This window comes from Apostichopus japonicus, chromosome 8, assembly GCF_037975245.1.
Source record: "Apostichopus japonicus isolate 1M-3 chromosome 8, ASM3797524v1, whole genome shotgun sequence".
Classification (NCBI taxonomy): domain Eukaryota; kingdom Metazoa; phylum Echinodermata; class Holothuroidea; order Aspidochirotida; family Stichopodidae; genus Apostichopus; species Apostichopus japonicus.
In genome coordinates, this window is record NC_092568.1 from 34,315,297 (window position 1) to 34,333,499 (window position 18,203).

Genomic DNA, 18,203 nt, shown 5'->3' on the forward strand with positions numbered 1-18,203 from the left:
CAGGCAGACCTGTATGACTATGGTATTTTCAATAAAAGTGGGGAATTCTGAGACACAATCAACAGAAACGTTGAAGCATCGTCAGTATTCTGAAATATATATTTTCTTCCTTTCTTTTCATTTATTTATTATTATATGATTATTATTATACTATTGATAACTACTAGAGACATAAAGTCAGGTAGGGCTGAGGGGGTGGTAGGATGCATTATTTGCTGTATACATAAGACTACTTGTCTGGAATGCGTAGTGTTTTTTTCATAACTCTTTTGTCTTGCTTTTCTTGCTTTTATTTGAAAGATATTTTGCTTTCCCTATTCTACACCCTCCGTATAGTTTAACAGATTAACAATTTTTCACTGTTCATGTTGGCGCCTTCAAGATGAACAAAATCTAACTGTACATTGATTACTTGGCTTTGACCGTATACTGTACTGTAGATACTGGTTACCAAAACTGGTGTTCATCTTACAAAGTTGTAATTGTTCAGGGCAGTTAGTTTTGCCCTCCTCAAAGTTTCATAGACATGGTAGTTTTACCCTCCCCAAAGTTTCATAGAAATGGACATTTCTAAAATAGTGTACATAAAAATGTTTATTGAGCATTGAACAAATGAACTGAATGATGTGATTGGTTACAATGGACTTGGGTCATAATAAGAGGGGGATGTTATGTTGTATTTTTTAATTTCTCCTCTCTTCCAACCCACGGAGAACCGCTCTGAGGTGCAAAAGTAAAATAATTGGCAGATTGCCAGCTATGAAAACTGTGTGGTATGGACTGTGTACATAGTTGGCAATGCTTAGTGATTCTGTGTGTTTCGAAAAAGGAAATTTACATTTTCAAGAAATGGACTTCTTATTAAAAGCTGCCTATCTGACTTACCATGAAAAATGAGGTTTCACAAAGCTAAGTTTGCCAAAAAAATATTCATTACTGGGCAGGTCCAAGCTATTTGCACTGTGACGTACGGGACATTTCAGAGACTTAAATGTGTCTAAAAGTTATAAAAAATCTATTTTCCAGAAACTTTTTCAGGTTTTCATATTTGTTATTGCTGCTACTTTATTACAAACTTATGAAGATTTCCTACACTTGCTTTGATTAGGTCCCATCTTAATTGATGTACAGTGTGACGTACGGGACCAGAGAATTTTGTGTTTTTTTTGCTAAAGAGCAAAGCTGAAATCGCTCTGAAATTAGGAGGGCAGTGATCAAGCTGTTATAACTAGTGAATAGCCTAACCTTCCAAGGGCTAAGCTGTAACATATTAGAAAAAAATATGAAGCCATTCCAGTTCAGTGATTACACAAATGAAAATTGTCCTGTGACGTACGGGACATGTGACGTACGGGACAATTTGTCCAAATAAAAATTGACTATGAAAACTCATATTTTTATTCCTGAATATACCATAACAAGCTGATTTCTACATAAAAACATTCATTTGGATATGTCAGAACAATGTCATTTGTAATTTAATGCCATATTTCCTTCTTTCGGGGATCGAAAGAGCAGTGACTGTGCTTGTGAGATCATTCCACTACATAAAACATGGAATGCGTAAAGTATAAATCTACTCTACACATTCATCAAATACTCATAACATCAATTCTAGCTTTGTTAGACCACAAATGATCCAAGATGCAAGTTTTGGTGCAAAACTGTCTCGGTATATACTGTACAACACTGTATCATACTCACCACTATTGACCCTGAAGTTGAAATATGATCCATCCCATTCAAAACATACCAAAATGTCCACAGTAACATCAACATAATGTCCATCTATGAAACTAGTACAACAAAGAAAACTCTATAGACCTGATACTGGTTACCAGACCAAATACTCATTACATCAATTCTAGCTTTGTTAGACCACAAATGATTCAAGATGCAAGTTTTGATGCAAAACTGTTTCGGTATATATACTGTACAACACTGTATCATACTCCCCACTATTGACCCTGAAGTTGAAATATGATCCATCATATTCTACCAAAATGTTCACAGTAACGTCCACATAATGTCCATCTATGAAACTAGTACAACAAAGAAAACTCTATAGACCTGATACTGGTTATCAGACCAAATACTCATAACATCAATTCTAGCTTTGTTAGACCACAAATGATTCAAGATGCAAGTTTTGGTGCAAAACTGTTTCGGTATATATACTGTACAACACTGTATCATACTCCCCACTATTGACCCTGAAGTTGAAATATGATCCATCCCATTCAAAACATATCAAAATGTCCACAGTAACGTCCACGTAATGTCCATCTATGAAACTAGTACAACAAAGAAAACTCTATAGACCTGATACTGGTTACCAGACCAAATACTCATAGCATCAATTCTAGCTTTGTTAGAACACAAATGATTCAAGATGCAAAGTTTTGGTGCAAAATTGTTTTGGTATATACTGTACAACACTGTATCATACTCCCCACTATTGACCCTCAAGTTGAAATATGATCCATCCCATTCAAAACATATCAAAATGTCCACAGTAACGTCCACATAATGTCCATCTATGAAACTAGTACAACAAAGAAAACTCTATAGACCTAATAATGGTTACCAGACCAAATAGTCATAACATCAATTCTAGCTTTGTTAGACCACAAATGATTCAAGATGCAAAGTTTTGGTGCAAATCTGTTTCCGGTATATACTGTACAACACTGTATCATATTCCCCACTATTAACCCTCAAGTTGAAATATGATCCATCCCATTCAAAACATATCAAAATGTCCACAGTAACGTCAATGTAATGTCCATCTATGAAACTAGTACAACAAAGAAAACTCTATAGACCTAATACTGATTATTGAACAAACTCATGAGTGTTTGTCCTCTGCAAAAATTGGGCGAGCAAAACTCTACACTTGTAACTAAAAATCTCAATGTCTACTATCTAAGTTCAGGACACAAGAACATTGTTGCACAGTCATGATAGTCACACTTCACAATAGGCCTACGAAATGTTGAAATGCAAACTCAACATTCTTGAAGTTGTCCTCATTCAATGTCATTGTTGAATAGCATTGTAGATGATTCTGTATCCCACACACACACACAATTGACTTCCCGATAGTATATTGAACAACACCTGGGCTGTTGGTGGTCATCAGTCAATAGTTTATTTGGTGCCATGTTGTGCTCTTCAGGCATGCAGGGATTATAAGTTGCAACTACCATCTTTCAACAAAATAAATTTGTAAGCATTGGAAGGTTTCCAGTAGAGGTCCCCATTGGAGCCCATGCATGTTTATTATGTATAAATACAGGGTTTCCCCCACACTATGTCCCGTACGTCACATTTTGTCCCGTACGTCACATTTTTAATTTTGATAATTAGATTTGCTGTGAATATTTTTTCAATTTTTTTGGGATGGATTTTGTTGAACAATGTTCTTAATTAGAACTTTACAGAATATCACCAAAAAAAAATTGTTAGTCCATATCAAAACTTGAAAAAAAGTGCTGAAAATTGTGACGTACGGGACATCAGTATTTGGACACTAGCTAATTAGCATATTTAATTGATGAACCCCCAAACATAATATGTCAAAATTATTGGAAGGAAGGGTGTATCATGTCCCACATAACTTATATTCAATAAGTTCATATTGCTGGCAGGGAAATAGGATTCCAAATGTCCCGTACGTCACGCTGCAATTTGAATTTATGCAAATTAGCCAGCTGTAATTGTTCGAATAGGCAAAACAATTAAAAAAAATTATGAAAATCTGAAACTTCAATAATTCAGCTTTAACATGACACCACATTTAGGGTGCTTCAGTAAAGTTTGAAATTTGGCTTCTAGGGATACAATAGCTTGGACCTGCCCTACTTACGAAATAAATGATCCAAAGTATCACAAATTTATCTGCTGATACGCCATGCCTCTTGATTTAAACAAACCAATGAGAGTATGCACTGTAATGCATATTCAGTAGACTTTCCACCGTCTTCACAATCTCTCTTTGACTAGACCAAAAAAAACTTTATTAGAACTAGCTCTCTGACTAGGCTACTAATGTTATATTTATACCTAGGCTACTGCTACTAGTACCTACTAACAGTAACCTATTAGTACTAACTGATCGAAGGGACACTGACTTACCAACTTTATTGTATTTCAATTCAGCAATAGTCTCGCTTCCAAAGTCCTTTAAACAAAACTAGTTGTCCAGTGATAAGAACCCAACCCAGAGGAATAATTAAGTCAAGAAGCAAAGCTTTAACAAAGTTCTATCACTGTCATTTCAGTCATTAAATGACATGTTTCATCCCTGAACAACACTGGTGGTATATTGAAACAAGCAAAAACATATCTGATCAAACATTATTTTAAATTGTTCCCTTTTGGATATACACATTATCACTTTAATGTAATTGATATGTTTAAGAATACCGGTATTTCTGTATATGGGTAATATGCGGATAGCAATACCGGTATGACTATGATGGCAATACCGCCTATAGATATTCAAATTTATCAGTATACCACCAGACATTACCTACAATACATAGGTCACTAAACTTGTTAGTGGGGGAATCCTTGCCAAATCAACAGATTTTTGGGTCGATTGTCTGTATGAATGTACTGTAACCCACCCCCCCCCCACCCACATCCTCTACCCAACCCTATATCAGAATAGACAAGGACCCTATGCAAATTAAAACTCAAACATGCCTTTGCTTGTGAATATAGAACACACTCAAAGTAGGGCCAGAAAAGGGCCCTATCTAATTTTCTGTTATTTCAATTACTTGTTTCGAAAAATTGAGACCGAAAATATTCCTCAAAATTAGCTAAATTTGAAGACTGGTCACATGTCTTCCACAATATCTGCAATATCAGACATAAAATACTTTACATTTATGCAAAAGATGTCTCCAAACTTGACACAAATTTAGGGCTTTTAAAATGCAATCTGGATTTGGTTGCTAGGCATGGCCGTATCCTAGCAACCAAAAAGAGTTTTCAAACGTTTTTTTGCCCAAAACATGTGGTAAGACGCCATATCAGTTTCAGGCGATTCTGAAAGGGTCGACGTGGAGGCTACTGTTGATTTGGCTTGGATTGACCCTAATAGATATTTTTAAATTATTAAGCAATTGTGAAAACCTATCATAATCTCTCCCAAATTAAAAAATTGGTATTTGATGTTCACGGTCAATTTTTTTTCCAATACAGAAAGCAGCAATACAGAAAGCACATTCTGTACCTCAAGTATGTTATCCAAACAAAGGTTATCTATGAGACCTGGTTGACACCAGACCAAAATATTATACACTAGGTCTTAAATAACAAAGTGGCTATTCTTACGACTGTTCGTAAGAATAATTTCCGACTACGCATGCGCAGTTGCTATTTTTATGACAGGAGAACTATTTTGTACGACAAGGAGTAACAATAATTTCCGGTTAGGGTTAGTGTTAGGGATAGGATTGGGGTTTAGGGTTAAAGTTAGGGTTAGGGTTACCTCTACTACATGCGCAGTTGCTTTAATTACTTTACTGCGCTTTAATTCGCCTTTGTCGGAAGAATAGTTTTCTAAATAATTGTTACGACTAGTCGTAAGAATAGCCACGGCCCTTAAATAAACACTCACTTCATTGGTATATCATCTTACCTACAGTAGTCAATATTTAAAATGTTTCATATTCTTCAATTTTTCATAAACACTGGAGCCAAAACTACTGGGAACAGCACAATATTACACTGTCCTAAATTCCCTAAAACTGAGCAGGACTACAGCCTGTTTTGTACAATCACAAGAGACTTGAGAGTGCTTCAAAGTTCAAGCCTATTGCAACATTCCTATACAGTGCTGAGAAATTTTTGTCTGAGACATTGTCAAAACCTTCATCAGCATTTTTCATCATGTGGAAATATCATTGCGAAGGTGGTACCACCACGGTTTAGCCGGCTAACATGTATGTATCATTGTCACACAATGCTCAAACAGTAGCCTACACACACTCGCGTAGTGAAGCTGAAGAAGACTTGTCGAGGGAGCCGACGGAGCCGGGTATAATTGTTCTGCGAAGGTTCATAGCACAAAAGGAAAAAGAAAACTATAATTTTAAAATAAGCTTATATTAACCTCCACTGATCAGACCCATAACTAAAGCAGGAAAGATACCTAAGTGTGCTCTAAGCAGGTATTACAAGCCTAGGCCTAACGTTATTGATATCTTCTTTGAAAAAAATAGTATATGTCGCACAAGCTCAGTATAGTAAAATGGTAAACATCAACTCACTAAAATTGCAGGGGATAATTACTAGTTCATCATTCAGTTGTTGGCTGGGACGATGCGGCTCAAGATATTATCAATCCCAGATATCACGGATGATAGGTGTCTAACACTAACGTATAAAAATGTCCAGTGATATAGTGTACCAGTACAGTTTCGCGTACAATAAATAAATATTCAGTTTATGTGCTGTGTCAGCTAATTTACTTTTTTTCTGGCAGACAACAGACTGACCACTTGCATTACTTCGGTTTCTGCCAAATTAGTCCGGACTGCTATGGCGCGCCGTTTGTACCATACGTATGTTGCCATCGCGGTAACTTATGTTGCTGTCGCAGAAACGTAGGTTGCAACAGTATAGTATGTTACATTGCGAAGTTCGCCTGTGCTATTATGTAACTTAGAAGATAATCGCATTAAGTTTCCGCGGCGGCAACCTAAGTTACCCTAACGACAACCTAAGTAACCGCGACGGAGACCTAAGTTTCCGCGACGGCAACATAAGTTTTAATACGGCAACATAAATATGGTTCATCAGACGGTGTTGGATTCCCTGATGAAGCAGAAGTTTTCACTGTCCTGAAGGCCGAGACGAGAATTTCACATTAATTAAAATTAAATTTCTACTTACATTTTTCCGAATTTCTCAACAACACTTATTTCTCGCAAATGCAAGTTTCAACTCGAATAGTGATAACATTTTTAGAAGATATTTTTTTAATTCAGCTGACCACGTAGAGTATAGAGTGGAGGATGTCTTCAGGAATATTAAGCTGGAAATGTGTTTGTATTTATGACTGAAACATGTATACTGTGATCCACTTTCAGGAGTATAACTATGAGAGAGGGATTATCCATGCCAAAGTACGTTACATTCAATCACATCTCGAGTTATAAAGAACATTTTGAGGTGGGGTTTTCACCAATGTTAAGGCCCGGTCACACTATACAGCGATATGTTATCGGAATACCGTCCGATTTTTCCGATTTTAGGCCGAAGAGTGAGGTTTGTGGTAGTGAATGTAATGAATGCAGTGGAATATTCGAATACCTACTCCAAATCTGAGGGGTTCTGGAACGGACTACATTCTGAAGTGACGTCACATCGAAAAGCGATAAAAATCGGAAGAAAAATCGGATAGCTATCCGATAAAAGGAAACGGAGTCAATAGCAAAAGTTAGGAGAGGGCTATTCCACATCGAAATGGCTCAACAGATTGCAAAACAGGTCCTTTATCAATGTGGCTAGAAGACCCGAACGAAAAACTGACTGTTTCGATTCCTCCGGGAAAATCGGATAGTATTCCGATAAAAAATCGGTATAGTGTGACCGGGCCTTAACAGTGTTTATTTTTACATACGGTATTCTGCCACCGGGATATCCCGTCAACTGTAAAGACACTGAAACTAGGGTCACGTTTCCGTTTCCGTACATATCAATCAAGACCATACCTGTTACCGTAATAGCTCATATATACGATAACTGCACGCCAGTGAGCATATCAGTTTGTTTCAATGGAAGAGTCGCATTTCCACTGTCAGTAGTCCAGCCAACGCAATGAATAAAGTATCTATTACCTCATTCTATATCCCGATTGGTTGAATGGGCGGGGCTTGTAAGGTTTCGTATGTATACATGCACCGTACACGGGTATTGAAGGCGAGACAAGCGTGCTATGAATAGTCATTTGGGGCGTTTTTATTGCAAGGTTTATTAATTGGGTAAGGTCCATGTGTGGGAGTGTCAGAAAAGTAAACGAAAATGACATAATTGGCTAGTTTACACTAGACGTATCCAGTCAGTCATGTGTTATGTCAATCCATACATTTTTTTATTAACACCTCGTGGTCAAAAGTTCAACCCTATTGTTCACTTTAGAACTTACATGACCTTGAAAATCCATCCGGGTCCCTATGTACAACTTTCATTGTTAAATTGCTTCCCCTCTAATCAGTATAGTGTACACTTGGTTGTACAAGAAAATCCATGTATTAAATAACATCAGTTATGTACGACATCGCTCCAGAGTTCATGTATGTTCAGTTTTCCATTGAACGGGATTTGCGTGTGCGGGGACGGGCACAGTTGTACGTGAAAAGCGACAAAACAAATTGATATGCAGGTTAGTTAATAATTGGTTGCACCAAGTACCGTACACGGAATATGTCAGTAGCCACACACACAACTTGATAACAACAAGAAGAAAATGTTCCACATGATAGAACCAGCTTGTATAATACATTGCTGCTTGCCAGAAATAGCTGTCACAATATAACTTATGACGGCCCGAACCCCTATTTTGATGTACAATTACACTATGGCATGGTAAAAACAGGTTAGTCTACTGTACGTGGCAATACATACCTCCACCAAAAACAATAGGGGTCTTGTACTCAATGTGATGCATCCACACACCAAGTAAGGTCCATGTGTGGGAGTGTCAGAAAAGTAAAAGAAAATGACATAATTGGCTAGTTTACACTATAGTTTACGTTATAGATATCACATGTAAAAGGGTTTTCAATATTTGGTGACCTCAAATGAGATTTGACCTTACAAACAACAGGATTCTTTTACTCAATATGGCAAATCAATGTACCATGTACGAAAGTATCAATGATTTTTGCTGTGAGATATCATGTTTTAATGGTGGTTTTCAGGCCTCGACACTGAAATATTTTCAAAAGTACGCGCTATTTGGCCACCGTGACTAAAACTCGCCAAAACGAAAATTCACTCGCCACTATGACTGATGTTCAACTTCCATAGTACATATCTACACCATCAATACTTTCTATGAACAAAGGTGAGGCACTAAGGCAGATACGTGGTGCTACATTGGAAAGTTCTGTTTCTGTGCAGTATGAAATTTACACTTTTTTTCCACGTATAAGTGATGAACAAAGTAACACATGTCGCAGAATCGTAAATAAGCAGCTATGCGTATACTGTGGTGTTTCAAACAAATAAAAATATAACATCTGCAAAAATATCTACGAAGATATAGCTTGTTTACTGTTACATCAGGGCTTCTCTAGTACTAAGCATATACTATACAGTAGCTATACACGCAATCCGCCTGCGTCGACTGCAAAGGTTACGATTATCATCGGAACCAGAAATCAAATGGCAATTTGGTTGTGTACCGAAATTATTGGCGACTCTCCAAAATTTTCTGGCGACCCGAAAGAGGGTCGCGAAAACCAAGGGTTAGTATGGTGATGAGTCGTATAGCAGTCTATTCAGTGTATACCAAACATAGAGCAGAATATAAGAGCTCGAGGGCGGACTGTCCAAATATCTGTGCCAGCATTGAGACCCGGCCGCCATTACCAAACCGGACAAGATGTGAGCGTCGTCTGCTCACTGCATATATACGTTCAACACATAGTAGGCTATATGTTACTATAACACTTGGGTTAAAATTGACCCAAATTGGGTCACTTTTTGACCCAAATGAAAGTCAGGAGGGAACCTAACACATTTGGGTCAAACTGACCCAGAAAATAAGGTCAGAATAAGTGACCCAATTTATGGGTTGAAAATTTGACCCAGAAATATTGGTAAATATTGACCCAGGCAAGGGTTATGATGGAAAATCAACCAAATTTGGGTCAGCTTGACTCTTATAGGAAAAAATACATAAATACAAAAGGCTTCATTTGACAGAGCAATTTATTGATATAACTCCTTCAAAGAAAGTGAACTGAAATGTAAAATTGCAACAAAACTGAATGTTTCATTAACATGGTACCATAGTACAAGATCTAAAGGAAGGAATTGTTTGTAGCATTACCAATGATTTAATATTTTTTTTACCCCATTGCAATTTTTACATAAACAATTTCAACATTTTATTAGACTTGTTTGGATAAAATACAATTTGCTGAATGTATGAACGAACACTTTCTAGCTAGACATGTGTGTGTCTTCATAGTGATAGTTATCAGCTAAAGCATAGACTAGCTCGCATGGGGAGGTATTTGCCTTACTTAAGATGTAATAACAAAAGAAGAAAATGACAATCAAAACATGGTTGCCACATTTTTAAAAGATGGGGTGATGGATGGTCAGGCTTGAAAATGTTCACTAAATTAGGCCTCGTAAAGAAAGATTCCCCCCCCCCCCCTTTTAACACTTATCCATGGCTTTCATTAAACGGCGGCAAGCCTATAAGTAATGAGTCCAAATATTATGTGTAATATTTATACTGCTGTTGTACATAACCCAGCACAGGTAAATATTGTATATGTAAATATGTGTAGAATGGATACGCAGATTTCTGCATTCCAAGAGCCGTTCAATTGAAAATAGTCCAAGAAATTTATTTAGAGCAGATAACTGGGACTGGGACAATCCATATAATTTCCTTCTAAAATTTCATGACAGCAAAACAATTTGTGAGCTGCAACTTTGGAACTGGAATTTATGAGATGAAAACAAATATGATCATACAGGCTGAAAACGTTTTGCCAATTCTTCTTAGAATACAAAAATATCTTTGCTTTGTATATGAGGCAAGTATGCCTTGGTCCCATAAACGTGATTCAACTAACAGTTGAGATTTCAACTAAAATCACACAACTTCAGATGATCATAAAGGTTGCTCGGCATTGAACAAAATTGTGTCCAAATTCTTTCAACTGTTATGTAAAAAGGAATTGTAATGGACAGTTGAATCGATTGACAAGTTAATTCTAGTGTTGCACTGTGCGACTATTGTTTCAACTTTGTTGAAAGTTCTTGTTGAAGCATGAATATGGGACCCAGGTATGAAAATTTTCAGCCCTACTTCATTTTGATTTTCAAATATGTCTTCAATGACACAACTGATAATGAAATTTTCCCAGGTACATCAATGTCGTATACAACAGTCTGGAGGAACTGCCGGGAGTTGTATCATTGCCACTGATAATCCATATCAAAAACATGAAAACACTTAAAACATAAATCAATGGCATTAATCAGCGACTCCTGTGGAATGGCTTCTCTCTCTATGATTATGTAAGTTTGTTCCGGGCTAACCCTGCTGCTTCCAATAGCTAGAACGAATGGTTGCTTTTGTTTCACCCCTTCAAGGTAGTGTAGAAAATTGGTTCCAATCTGAAATGAAAAAGAAAAGGTTATGGAACCAAACTTATTAGATTTATTCGAATACTGCCTTCCATATAGAAAGGATCATATATTGTAGTACTCCCCAGAAGGTGGGGTATTGATAGAAGCAATCTTTGTTTTGATTAAGGATGTGCAATATTTAGCATTCACAACTTCAGTGATGAATAGTGCCACAATTTCATAGAGGGTTGTAGAGATGCCAGGTATTTTATGCATTGTACTGAAAACAAGTTTTTTTTTACTAATTCAGATATAAAGAATTGTCGGGCCTCTGTAAGTTAATTTGAGGCTCATCGAGGAACCCTGGACAATTGATTTTGGATGAACACAGTGTTCAAAAGTTAACAAGACAATTATACTATCCCAGCATACTGCCTGGAATACCGCAATGTCCTATCCGATCGGTGTGAATTAGATTGTACACTCTTCCACTGCACACTCAACATATTCTGCATTCACATTTATATACATGTATTCATATATCATGTGTATACTGGACTGAGGAATCATTGTTACAACTCTACCTGTAATGAATTTGGTTTAGGGTTTGTACAATGCAACCTGGTGCAGTTGTCTGTGTGAGAACTTGCTAGTGGGTAATGTTTTCACAATTTCTGGGGGTGGTGAGGTTCTTCGGGCATTTGATTGGCACAGCTGCAGAGCATTAGTGACCGATGCTTTGATAGTCCCCTTCCACCATTCCCCTTGGGAAAGTGGCTGAATGCATCGTTCATGTCTTTCAGATGGGAACATAAAATGGTGGTTCTAGGAGCAGGGTGGGATTGTAATTGATGAATGTCTTGTCTCACCAATCGATGTACACTGCTCGAGAACAGAAGGCAAGCTCTTTGCCTGTTTCATCCATAATTGTATCGTCTGTCAATTTTCCTAGATGAACCTGTAACCGACGATGATCTGATAAAAGGAATTTTTCTACTTCAAATTTAGCTTTCAGCTCACCTTTTGCAAATCCACAAATGAAGTTAGGGCATCTTCAATTGTAGCCCGTTTTCCTTTGCCAATTAGTAAGATGCATGGAATGCACTGCAGTGCAATGTTGCATACTTCATCATCTGTAAAGAGGGAAAATAAGAACCTTGGGGAAAGATTCACAGACTTAACACTCATAGAGTCACTGATTATGCCTGTGTTATAAGCTAACACATTTGTGGTAATATATGATGATATATCAGTTACAAAAAGGCTTTCAGTGGAACATTATGCATTATATAGTGTGGATAGGATCTCTGACGGCTCTACAAATCCACCAATTTCTCAACAGCATCTCTGATTGTGATCCAAAGTTGGGTGGATGCCAGGCCAATGAATGTTCGTCGATGAAGCAAGACAATATTACCAGAATTCTGATGCGAGAATAGAAAACATTTGTAGCTTATAACAAATCCGATGTCATCTATGTTGAATGTGCAGGGTTGTGCCCATGCCAGACCTAAGACACTGTGTACTGACACATGGCAATCAAGCATAATACTTGACACTATTCTGTTATCTGACTGGCCACCTTAATCCCCTGACTGACCCCCTCCTCCAAATACACACCATTTTCATTATTTCCCCTGACTGAGTTGAAGCTCAGCCGGGGCCCAGTGACACATCACTGGCAGTGTCACATGAAAACAGTTCACATGCATTTTACCTGGGTTAAGTTATTGCACCTTAGTTACCTGATAGTTGACTGCTGTCTTGATCAATCCCCAGGTGTCAAGACCAACCATTTTGCTTGTCAGCATAATGCAGTAGGTTCCTAGCGAGTGCAGGTGTCCATATCAGGAACAATTTGTCCCCACACTTTGGCTTGATGACTTCAAAGTCAAGATTAATCTGAAAAAGGATGAAATATGTGACAAATCTGCACAGAAAGCATTTTTTTGTGCCCAGACTTGGACTGTGAAGATTTTTTCCTGTATAATTTTTTACACAATGATGATAAAAGGTATATACAATATACAGTATTGCTATGGAAAAGATTTACACATTGTTAGTGTGGGTGAAAACAACTTATCACAGATAAAAGCTTTCAAATTGGGAAATTTTGGTAGCCCATCGGACTACTGCTACTAAGTGTTCTGACAGTTGTGGTAGTCCAACGTATATTTGGTTGTCTAGGGCTACACTCTGCTACAGCCTACTGAACTACCACATATTTCGAACCCTGACGATTATGCCAGGCCCTATATAGATTGAGGTTTGTCTGGTGCTGGCATCATAATCTGAATATTTTCAATGAATGTTGAAGCAATTTAGCTGAAAAGTGCACAGTTACAGGCACCCCGTGCTACTTACAGTACTTGTTACAACACCCCCCCCCCCGCCCCTGCTTAACTGTACATACTTAATTTGTAGAATTTATATACAAGTATTTATCGTAGGGTATCATAAGGTGCCCGAATACTGCATATACACCTAGGCTACCTAACAATACGTTCCAATATTACCGTATAACAACGTGCTCAAAAAGCAATATGAACAAATAAGATCTGCTAGGCCTACTTATTTTTAACCATAATATATGCAAAACAGGCTGTTTTTTCACATCTTGACCAAATAGACCTAGCATAGGCCTATAACATTCTAGGCTAGGCCTAAATGTTATTTTGTATGATAATTCAAAATTTTCATTGCCAAGAAATTTTCAAATGAAATTGTTGTAAATTTATTCCAAGTTCTGCCTCTTTTTTGGTCTTCTTTGCCTTTCGTTCGGAAGTCAGATAGACTACAGTATGTTAGTACACTTACTGCTTAATCAGATGTAACATTAGCTATTTAACTAGGACTAGGCCTAAGCTATTTTTGTTATTTAGGCCTAACCCTAAAATTCTGGTAAAAACTCTTGTTCACAGGTGCTTGTTCCATATCTAACGTTAGACCTATAACACTATACGCAGTAGGGCCTAGGCCTAACGTTAGGCTAAATGCTTCACACTACAGTAGCTGCCCCTATGTGTACAAAAAAAAACACCCCATTAGCCTGTCCAAATCTAGCCGTCATCCTCATGATCGCAAATAGGCCTAGCCTAGGGGCCTAATCATATTTACTCAGCAAACTTGGCACAACAATGCTTAATTATGCATCGTCAACAATGCTTACTTATGCAGAACTTTGTGCATCGTCATATTTATTTTAAATATACAGTTCGGCAAATGTAAGAATATGGAATAATGTTTGGTCTCCGTGCAAGTCCATGGGTCTATCCACGGGCGATCCTAACGGTAGTAATAGGCCTAGGCCCTATAGGATATATTGACATCTTACTTCTTAGTCCTATCGAAAACTTTGCATTTTTTGTACGTAGGCTAACTGGCAGCGACTAGGCTAAACGGGTCCGTTTAACAACTTGGACAGAACTTTCTGTAAATTAGCTCCATATTTTACAATTTCAACCATTAGGGGCCTAATATTCATATCAGGATTGTGGATTTGTATACCGGATACTAAAGCCTAGTAGAGGTTTCGTACATATATACATAATCTCAATATTTTAAAGAAACTACTTAGCCTAACCAGATAGTGTAATGTTTACAGGCCATGCCTACGTTAGGCCTAGCCTATGTTATGGCTTAACGTTAGGCCGTAGGCTAGTACGACTACGAATTCAGTCACCGACTTAGCCTTACGTTATGTCTTCGTATGCTACGTCAGCACTTCTTGAAATTTAATTACATATAAAAAAGATATTTGCACATGATACCATACCTTGGAATGAATAAGCCCATTCCATCAAGCCCCATTCTTCTAATTTATCTTTCACAAACGAATCCATCTGTGCTTCTGATCATGTTCGCTCTGTCAGCAAACTTGTCCTACAGCCAAGTTGTCTATGGCGCGCGCGCAGGGCCAATATTATCAGACGGTCAATGTGTGTTCGTTAATTGGCTGATCTGAAATGATGCACTCATATTCCTATAATGTTGACCAATCATAGTGCAATATTATTTTGACTCATTGTTGAAAGTCAATTTCGGACTTAGCATTAGGTCAGCTTAGTGTATGGTACAACCCAAATTGGGTTATAAGACCATCGACCCTGCGTTTGGGTCATGAATATGACCCAGGTGTTTTAAGAGTATACCAACTGACCAAACTTCGTAAATCAAAGTTTCTCACAGAAAAATGCCTGAATCCTGCCTTGCATTGAGTTTGGGCCTAGGCTAGGACTATCCTAACTTCAATGCTAGTATTCGCGATCGCCCAGGTTGTTATACATCGCCGCTAAGCCTCAATAAAACTGTGCATGCCTCAAAGAGGCACCATGAAGAGACAACAGATGACAAAGACAATTCAGTTTATGGGTCAATATAATGCTGCCCCCCCCCCTGCCTTTCCCAAAATAAGGGGAAATTCTTTCTTTGTTTCAGTCCTAATGACTGTTTAAAGGATAATCTGGTGGCCAAAGTTGATTGCTGAACAGAAATGCTGAAAAGTTTCTGAATCAACTGTGAAATAACATCCTCATAGCATTTTGTATTGTGAAGATATGAATTTTTAAAATTTAGTGATATTTTGTTAATGCATCTGCATGGCAACAGCAGAATGGATGGCGTTTCAGCTGAAAATGTCTTTGTTTTTCTTTATGATATTTCAATCATTTATTTACAAACAAAAAGAATATTTCTACAAAAAGATGCATTTTGATGAAATTCTAAGTACAGAGAACTTTGTGTAAAAGTAAGTTGGCCTGACGTTTCGATCCTATAGCAGGATCTTCTTCAGAGAACTTTAACTATTATGAAAATATTCCAAATGAATCAGGTTTCATGGATAAATCAACAAGAAGATTATAAGCTTCCAAAGAGCATTTGCCAAGATGACATCACAGACCCCTACTGTGATCGAACTTCCTGGAGTAATTGAAGGTTTAGCCAGTCCAAAACGGCCACATTCAATCAAACATAGCTAGGGGCATGATATTGAGATTGGGTTTTCAACTAGCAGTGTGGAATATTTTTTTCTTCAATAAAATGTTCACATTGTCTGTCTGTCACGAGAATACCCTTTTAATGTCTACCAGGGCATATTTTTTCGCGCTCGGCGGTGACTCTTGTTGTGGGCCGTAAAATGCGGATGAAATCGGGGGACGATATAGTTTGGTACCTCCCCCCCCCCCTCCTCCAATTCAAACAGCTCGCTACACCCTTGGAATATATATATATATATATATATATATATATATATATATATATATATATATATATATATATATATATATAACATGGCTATAATAATCGCAATGGATAAAGGAAAGCAGTCACCATTTTCATACGGAGTATAAATTCTTTGAGAAGAATGAAAGATCTTGACCGTGAAAAGTACACGCCTAATTATATCATGTGGAATATCATTTTGCGATATGTGAATGAACCAGCCGCGGTGTTATACTACTTTTCATATGGATTAAATTATTTAAGAAAATGGAAGATCTTGACCGTAAAGTGCACCTAAGTACTCCATGAAAATGTCTTTGTGTATCATGTTCTTGCAAAATGTGGATTATCCGAATTTTTTTAGGTTATAGTATATTATAATTTGTTCTGTGGATCAAGGAAATATAATGTACGTGTAACCATTCCATGCCGGATTAAATTCTTTGGGAAAATTCGTAGTATACGGATTCATGCTGACACGAAGGTAACATAAATGTCATTCTTTTTTAATTTATGAGGGATGTGGATCATTTCTCCTACTTATTTTGGCTTTTGAATGGAAAAACCGTGATAAGTATCCCCCCCCCCCCCAAGTTTTACCTAGGTCTAACAGCTTGTACATGCGCACTGTGTTGTGTCTTGCCCGGGTTGGTATTGACGGATGGTTCCAGCTGCTTTGCGTTAGCGGTATTATGTGTCCGCCCTCTATCCTTATATGATGCTCTAAGATACAGAATAATGTATTTACACTCGCGAGTCAACTGTTATATTCAAGGAGTTGCTGACTATTCAGATCATCTAATATTTTGGGAGCTGAAGGCGATTTTCGCCGTTTATCTGGGGCTGCCTTTTTTGGACGGTGGTGTGCTGGGGAGGGGTGTTTCGTTTCGCTGCGTGCGGGTCGTCCTTTTGTGTTTTTTTTTTAATGTTTGAGTGGGTGGTTGGGGGTTTGTCTCTGCAGGTCGGTGGGCATATTTATTTTTTTGGCTCGCTTGACCTGAATTTCGTTTATCAGAATGGGATGATTCGGTAGTGCCGTTTGGCCGTGACGTTTTGGATCCCGCATGGCGGGTCACGTAAAAAGCATATTTTGGGAGCGAGATAAGAAGTTGTATAACATATGCACGCGCGCTGTACTTTGGTACTGTCACCACATACGGCGTATGTTAACATTTCAACAACGATGCTACCACTTTGAAAATAATTTGTCTACTAAATACAATGTTTGGGAGCTTCTATGATATGTGGTACGGGGTGTGAGGCCGGGTGATTTTTTTCGCCCAAACAGGTTTGCAATTACGGATCAGTTTTCAGCCAATCAGATTTTAGTGTTCCCATTCTACCAAATGAATTCCGTTTTCAAAAGAACGACTCTCGAATCTTGGATAACTTAAACACGAACCCAATCATATGTAGCGTATGTATCATATGTCAGCTTAACATATGTGTTCCAAACATTAAAAGTATAAAGTTAGGGTGTTTGGAAGGAAACCCCGTAACGTACTAGACTTAACTAAGTGTCATAGGTCAATCAACAACAAATCTTAATATGTTCAGTGTTTCAGTGACGACCATAAACTCATCCATGTTTTGACATTTTAAGACCCGTGGACCTTATAATCATTCTTCATATTTAGTGTATATCT

At 37.7% G+C, this 18,203-nt stretch overlaps 1 long non-coding RNA gene across 1 annotated transcript; it reads right to left on the reverse strand.

Moving 5' to 3' along the window:
• Nucleotides 1-9,912: 9,912 nt before the first annotated feature.
• On the reverse strand, nucleotides 9,913-15,473 carry LOC139971710 (uncharacterized). The gene is made up of 4 exons (XR_011794450.1): nucleotides 15,110-15,473; nucleotides 13,080-13,236; nucleotides 12,355-12,467; nucleotides 9,913-11,382 (listed from the first exon to the last, which is right to left on the reverse strand). It is a non-coding gene; the product is annotated as an uncharacterized lncRNA (long non-coding RNA).
• Nucleotides 15,474-18,203: the final 2,730 nt, after the last annotated feature.